Source organism: Myotis davidii, unplaced genomic scaffold, assembly GCF_000327345.1.
Source record: "Myotis davidii unplaced genomic scaffold, ASM32734v1 scaffold1580, whole genome shotgun sequence".
NCBI classification, from domain to species: Eukaryota; Metazoa; Chordata; class Mammalia; order Chiroptera; family Vespertilionidae; genus Myotis; species Myotis davidii.
In genome coordinates, this window is record NW_006292244.1 from 221,015 (window position 1) to 227,590 (window position 6,576).

The 6,576-nt window shown below is 35.2% G+C and overlaps 1 protein-coding gene across 3 annotated transcripts in view; it reads left to right on the forward strand.

Annotated features, from left to right (window-relative positions):
* Positions 1-504: 504 nt before the first annotated feature.
* LOC102772397 (methylglutaconyl-CoA hydratase, mitochondrial-like) overlaps positions 505-6,576 on the forward strand; it is a 28,705-nt gene continuing 22,633 nt past the window's right edge. The window contains exons 1-2 of one of the 3 annotated variants that reach the window (XR_001514189.1): positions 505-616; positions 1,084-1,167. The gene's annotated coding sequence lies outside the window, so the exon portion shown is untranslated. Of the gene's footprint in view, positions 617-1,074; positions 1,168-6,576 lie in introns of those variants that run through there. The other 2 variants (XR_001514191.1, XR_001514188.1) reach the window with 2 other exon arrangements.

Consider the following 6,576-nt stretch of genomic DNA (forward strand, 5'->3'; position numbering starts at 1 on the left):
GCTGCCCCCAAATAAGACCCATTTGTCTACTCTGACATTTCATATGAAGAGATCATATCATATGTGGTTTTTTGTGGCTTCTTTAACCTTGTGTTTTCAAGGTTAACTATGTTATAGTTATATAGTACTTCATTTCTTTTTATGGTTGAATAACATTTAATTGTATGCATATATCACTTTTTATCTTTTTAAAAAATTTATTTCATAGAGGAAGGGAGAGGGAGAAAGAAACAAAAACATCAATGATGAGAGAGAATCACTGATCGGCTGCCTCCTGCACACTCCCTACTGGGGATTGAGCAGGCAACTGGGGCATGCGCCCTTTACAGGAATCGAACCTGGGACCCTTCAGTCAGCAGATAGATGCTCTATCCTCTGAGCCAAACCAGCTAGGGCTATCACATTTTATCTTTTATCATTGATGTACATTTGAGTTGTTGCCACTTAGTGGAAAAGTGAGCAGTGCTGCTTAGGATATTCATGTACACATTTTTGTGAACATCTGTTTCATTAGGAGTGGAATGGCTGGATCGTATGGTAATTCTATGATTAACGTTTTAAGGAACTGTGGAACTTTTCCAAAGTGGTTGCAGCAATTTACATTCCCACTAGTGAGGTAGAAGGCTTCAATTTCTTCACATTCTGACCAACACTTGTTATTGTGTTTTTTATTACATCTGGTGCTTGTAAAGTGATACTGTGACTTTGATTTGGATTGCCTAATGGTTAGTGATTTGGATCTTTTCATGGGCCACGTGTGTATCTTTTTTAGAGAAATGTCTTAAATCCTTTTCCCATTTGTAATTGGTTTGTTTGTCCTTTTATTGCTGAATTTCGAGAGTTCTTTATATATTCTGGATGCAAATTTTGTATCAGATACGTGATTTGCAAATGTTTTCTCCTATTTTGGGGGTTATCTTTTCATTTTCTTAAGCCTTATCTGAGGATATGTTTTTTGGAGATGCCCTTTATCGGATTGAAAAAGCTTCCATCTATTCATAGTCTAAGTGTTTTACCATTTTGAATTTTGTCAGATGCTGTTTTGGCATCTATTAAAATGATCATATAATTTTTCTTCTTTAGCCTGTTGATGTGATGGATTATGTTAATTGGTTTTCAAATATTGAACCAGTCTTGTGTACCTGGAATAAATCCTACTTGGTTGTGGTATATAACTCTTTTTATACATTTCTGGATTTGATTTGCTCGTATTTTGTTGAGGATGTTTGCATCTCTGTTCATGAGAGCTAGTGGTTTTTAGTTTTTTGTACTTGGGGTGCCTTTTTCTGGTTTTGGTATGAGTGTAATGCTGGCTTCATAGAATGAGTTAGAAGTGCTCCTTTCTGCTTATATTTTCTGGAGGAGATTACAGAGAAATTATATCACTTATTTTTGAATGCTTTGGTAGAGTTCACTTGTAAAATTATGTATATCAGATGCTTTCTGATTTGGAAAGTTATTATTTATTAATTAAGTTTCTTTAATTGATACAGACCTATTTATTTCTCATGTGAGTTCTGATAGATTGTCTCTTTCAAAGAATTCTCCCATTTCATCTAAGTTACCAAATTTGTGGGATAGAGTTGTTTATAGTATTCCTTTGTTATGCGTATGACATCAATGGAATTCAGTAATGATGATACTACTTTCATTTCTGATATTAGTAATTTGTTCTCTCTCTTTTTTTTCATAGTTTGCCTGATTAGAGGCTTATCAATTTACTGATCTTTTTAAAGAACTAGCTTTAAAAATTTTTTTTATTGATTTTTAGAAAGAGGAAGGGAGAGGGATAGAGAGAAACATTGATGAGAGAGAAACATCATGTATTGACTGCCTCCTGTATGCCCCCTACTGGGAATTGAGCCTGCAACCTGGGTATGTGCCCTGACCCCTGACTGGGAATCAATCAAGATCTCCAAGTTCCTTGGTCCATGCTCAACCACTGAGTCACATCTTTTCCTACAGATTTTCTATTTTCAGTTTTATTGTTTTCTGCTGATTTTTTCTTTTTTCAATTATTTTAGATTTAATTTGCTTTTGTTCTAGTTTCTTAAGGTGGAAGCTTAGATTATCAATTGTAGATGGTTCTTAATATGTGCATTCAATCAATGCTGTAAATTTCCTCTAAGCACTGCTTTTGCTATAACCTACAAATTTTGATGTTGTATTTTTATTTTCATGTATTTAAAATATTTTAAATTTCTCTTGAGATTTCTTTCTTTCTTTCTTTTTAACCTATGTGCTGTTCAGAAGTACTTTACTTAATCTCCAAGTATTTTGGGATTTTCTAGCTGTCTGTTACTGATTTCTAAGAGCATACTTCAATATGATTTTTTATTGTTTTAAATTTGTTAAGGTGTATTTTTGGCCCAGAATGTGATATGTGTTAGCGATTGTGTTTTCTGTTGTTGACTGCAGTAGTTTATATTCAGTTAGATCTAGTTTTCAGTTATAGTTGATTGGTGTTGCTCAGCTCAGCTATACCCTTATCTGATTTTCTGCCTGCTGATCTGTCAGTTATTGATAGAGGCATTGATGAGATTTGTTGTAATAATTGTTAAATTATTGAAGTTCACAAAAATTTTCAAATAAAGTTAATATATATGGTAAAATTAAAAATAAAATAAAAACACCGTGGAAGGTTGCCACCCTTCACTTTCAGGCCCTTTCATCAAAAGTAAAGACTTTAAACATCTCTTGAGTCCTTGCTGTGAATGATAATTTCGTTCACTGTCTTTATTATTTGTGTTATCTATACAATTATTTTTACAGACAGTATCTGGACTCCTTTCTATGTAAGATGAGAAAAGGAAATGTTGCTATTTTATTTCTTTCATCTTCTACCTTCCAATTTCTGTCATTTGTAACTTTTAGTTTACATCATAAAAACTTATGAGAGTTCCATGTTGTTCTCCTATGACGTAGTCAGTGCTTCCTCTGTAGATGGACCACAGACAGGCTTGTAATGCCACTGTGATAGTCATGGGGACACTGTCTTCAGTGTCTCCAGAAGCGGTTGTCTGCCCATCTCCACGCCGCAGCCCAGAGCCTGTGCTGTCGCTCTGCACCTCTGCTGGAGCTTTTTGCTTGGTGACCCCAGCATACCTTTTTTTTTTTTGTAAATTGAGATGAAATTCATATAACAGAAAATTTATCACTTTAAAGTTTTTAAGTGTACAGTTCAGTGGTTTTTAGTTTACTCACCATGTTGTACAACCATCACTACTATCATTACAGACTACTTTCATTATCTCCAAAGCAAATCCATGGCCCTCAGTCATCCCTCCTCATTTCCCTCCCCCCAGTTTCCAGAAACCACGAATCTCCTTTCTGTCTTTTATGGACTTGCCTGTACCAGGTTTTTCACAGAAATAGAATCAAATAATAGATGGCTTTAGGTATCTGGCTTCTGTCATCCTAATGTTTCAGGGTTTACCTATGTTATAGCATGTATCAGTACTTCATTCCTTTCTGTGGCTGAGTGGTACTCCCTTTTTATGTGTTTCTACTTTTTGGGTATTATGAATAGTGCTGCCGAACACTTGTATACAGTTATTTGTTTGAGCACATGTTTTCATTTCTTTTGAGTAGATAGTTAGGAGGAGAATCATTGGGTCATACGGTAAATTTATGTTCAGTTTTTAGAGGACCCACCAAACTTTTCCACAGCAGCTACACCATTTTACATTTTCAACAATCTACAGGGGTACCTGTTTTTCCACATCCTCGTCAACACTTATTTGTTCCCACTTTTTTTTGTTATAGCCATTCTACTGGTTGTGAACTGACACCTTGTGGTTTTGATTTGCATTTCTCTAATAACAAGTGATGTTTAGCATCATTTCATGTGCTTATTGGGCATTTGTAGATTTCCCTTGGAAAAATACCTATTTAAGTATTTTGCTCAGTTTTCCATTGGGTTGCTTGTCTTTTTTATTGTGAGTAATAAGAATTCTTTATATAATCTGTGTATTAACCCTATATCAGATATATGATTTGCACATATTTTCTATCCTGCGGATTGTTTTATCACTTTCTAGATAATGTTGAGGAGGTCTGATTTATCTGTTTTTCTTTTGTTGCTTCTGCTTTTGTTGTAATATTTAAGACACTGTTGCCTAATCCAAGATCATGAAGATTTACTTATGTTTCCTCCTAAGAGTGTTATAGTGGTAGCTCTTACAGTTCTGTCTTGCATCCATTTTATATATGGTGTGAGGAAAAGGTCCAATCCATTCTTTGGTGGGTGAGTAATATCTAGTGTCCCACCACTATTTGTTGAAAAGACTATTTTTGCACCATTGAATGGTCTTGGTATCCTCGTCTAAAACCAATTGACCTTAAAAATGTTTATTTTTGAAGTCTTAATTCAATTCCATTGATCTCTGTGTCTCTCCATATGCCAGTATCACACTGTTTGATAACTGTAGCTTTGTAATAAGTTTTGAAATCAGAAAGTATCCAAATAAAATCCTCCAAGTAAGTCTTTCAGCTTATTTCTGCAAAAAAAAAAAAAGCAGTTGGAACTTTGATAGAGATGTGTAGATCAATTTGGGAAGTATTGCCTTCTTAACAATTAAATCTTTTATGAACACAGGACTCCTTTTTACTTATTTAGGTCTTAATTTCTTTAAGTGATATTTTATAATTTTTAGTGTACAATCTTGAACTTTCTTGATTAAGTTCATTCCTAAGTATTCTATTCCTTTTGATGCTATTAGAAATTGAATTGTTTTCCTAATCTCATTTTTGGAGTGTTTGCTGATAGTGTTTAGAAATATGGCTGCTTTTTATATATTGATCTTGTATCATGTAACTTTGCTGAGTTCATTTGTTAGCTTCAATAGTTTTTGGTGGATTCTTTGGACTTTTCTCTATATAAGATCATGTCATCTGTGACTAGAAATAATGTAACTTCTCTCTCCCGCTCAACCTGGATGCTTTTCTTTCTTATCCCTTCCCTTCCTTTTCCTCCTGTCTCCTTCCCTGCCCCTCCACTCCCCTTTTCTTTCCCTTTCCTTTTTTGCCCAATTGCCTCGGCTAGAATTTCCAGTGAAACATTGAATAGAAGTGGTAAAAACAGACATCCTTGTCTTGTTTCGTATCTTAGGGGGAAGACCTTTAGTGTCTGATCATTGAGCATGATGTTAGTTGTGGCATTTTATAAATGCCTTTTATGAGGTTGAGAAAGTCCCTTCTATTACTAGTTTGTTGACGTTATTTTCCTTTGTCAGTTGAGATGATCACATGGTTTAAAAACATTTTTCTTTATTCTGTTAATGTGGTATATTTGATTGGTATAGATCCAATTATGGTGTATCAACCTTTAAATACGCTGCTTGATTTGGCTTTTTAATATCTTCTGGAGGATTTTTACCTTTATATTCATTAGGGATGTTGGTTTGTCGTTCCTCATATATTCTTGCTTTCTTTCTAATCTATTCTCTACACTGTTACATGAGTGATCTTTTTAAAATACAAATTTGGCCCTGACCGGTTTGGCTCAGTGGATAGAGCCTTGGCCTGCGGACTGAAGGGTCCCAGGTTCAGTTCCGATCAAGGGCATATACCTTGGTTGCAGGCACATCCCCAGTACGGGGTGTGCAGAAGGCAGCTGATTGATGTTTCTAACTCTCTATCGTTCTCCCTTCCTCTCTGTAAAAAATCAATAAAATATATTAAAAATAAAATAAAATACAAATTTGAACATGGAAATAAATTTCCCCAACTTAATAAAAAGCTATTGGAAATGTATAGCAAACAAATTAAATGGTGAAATACTAAAGCATTCTCATTAAAGGCATTGACAAAATAAGGGAACTTGTTAAACTTGCTAATATTCTGTATTCACCGCAATCAGTTATAGAATACTTTTGTTCTCCCCAAAAGAAACTCCACACTTTTTAGCTTTCACTGCCCAATCCCTCCATCTCTGCCAGCTCTATACAACCACTAATTAACTTTCGTCCCTTTCAGTTTGCCTCCTCACGGCCTTTCAGACAAATGGAATTATACAGTATGTGCTCCCTTGGGACTGTTTTCTTTCACTCAGCATGATGTTTTAAAGGTTCATCCATGTTGTACACATATCGGTTTTTTATTTCTTTTTATTGCCAAATGCACGTATAGACCACATTTTGTTTATCCATTCATCAGGTGATGGACATTGGGTTGTTTCCATCTTTTGAATATTTTGGGTAATGCTTCTCTGATCATTGTGATATAGGGTTTTGTGTAGACATATGTTTTCATTGGAAATCTTTTTTAAGGAAGATACTAAGCCCCAAAGTTACAAAAACAAAGATATACTACATAAAATTTAAAACTTTGGTGCAAAAAAATACCATAAACAAGTTGAATTAAAAAAGTGAGTGATAGGGAAAAGACTTACCGTATTTGCCGGCGGATAAGACGATTTTCTGGCCCTGAAAAATATGCCTCCAAGTGGGGGGTCGTCTTATACGCCAGGTACACTTCAGATAGACTGCCCATAGTGCTTGCCCCGTGCCATAGTGGCCTCCCGATGCCCGCCCACTTCATTCCACATACCGTTCAGGCATCAGCAGCGCTGCTGGG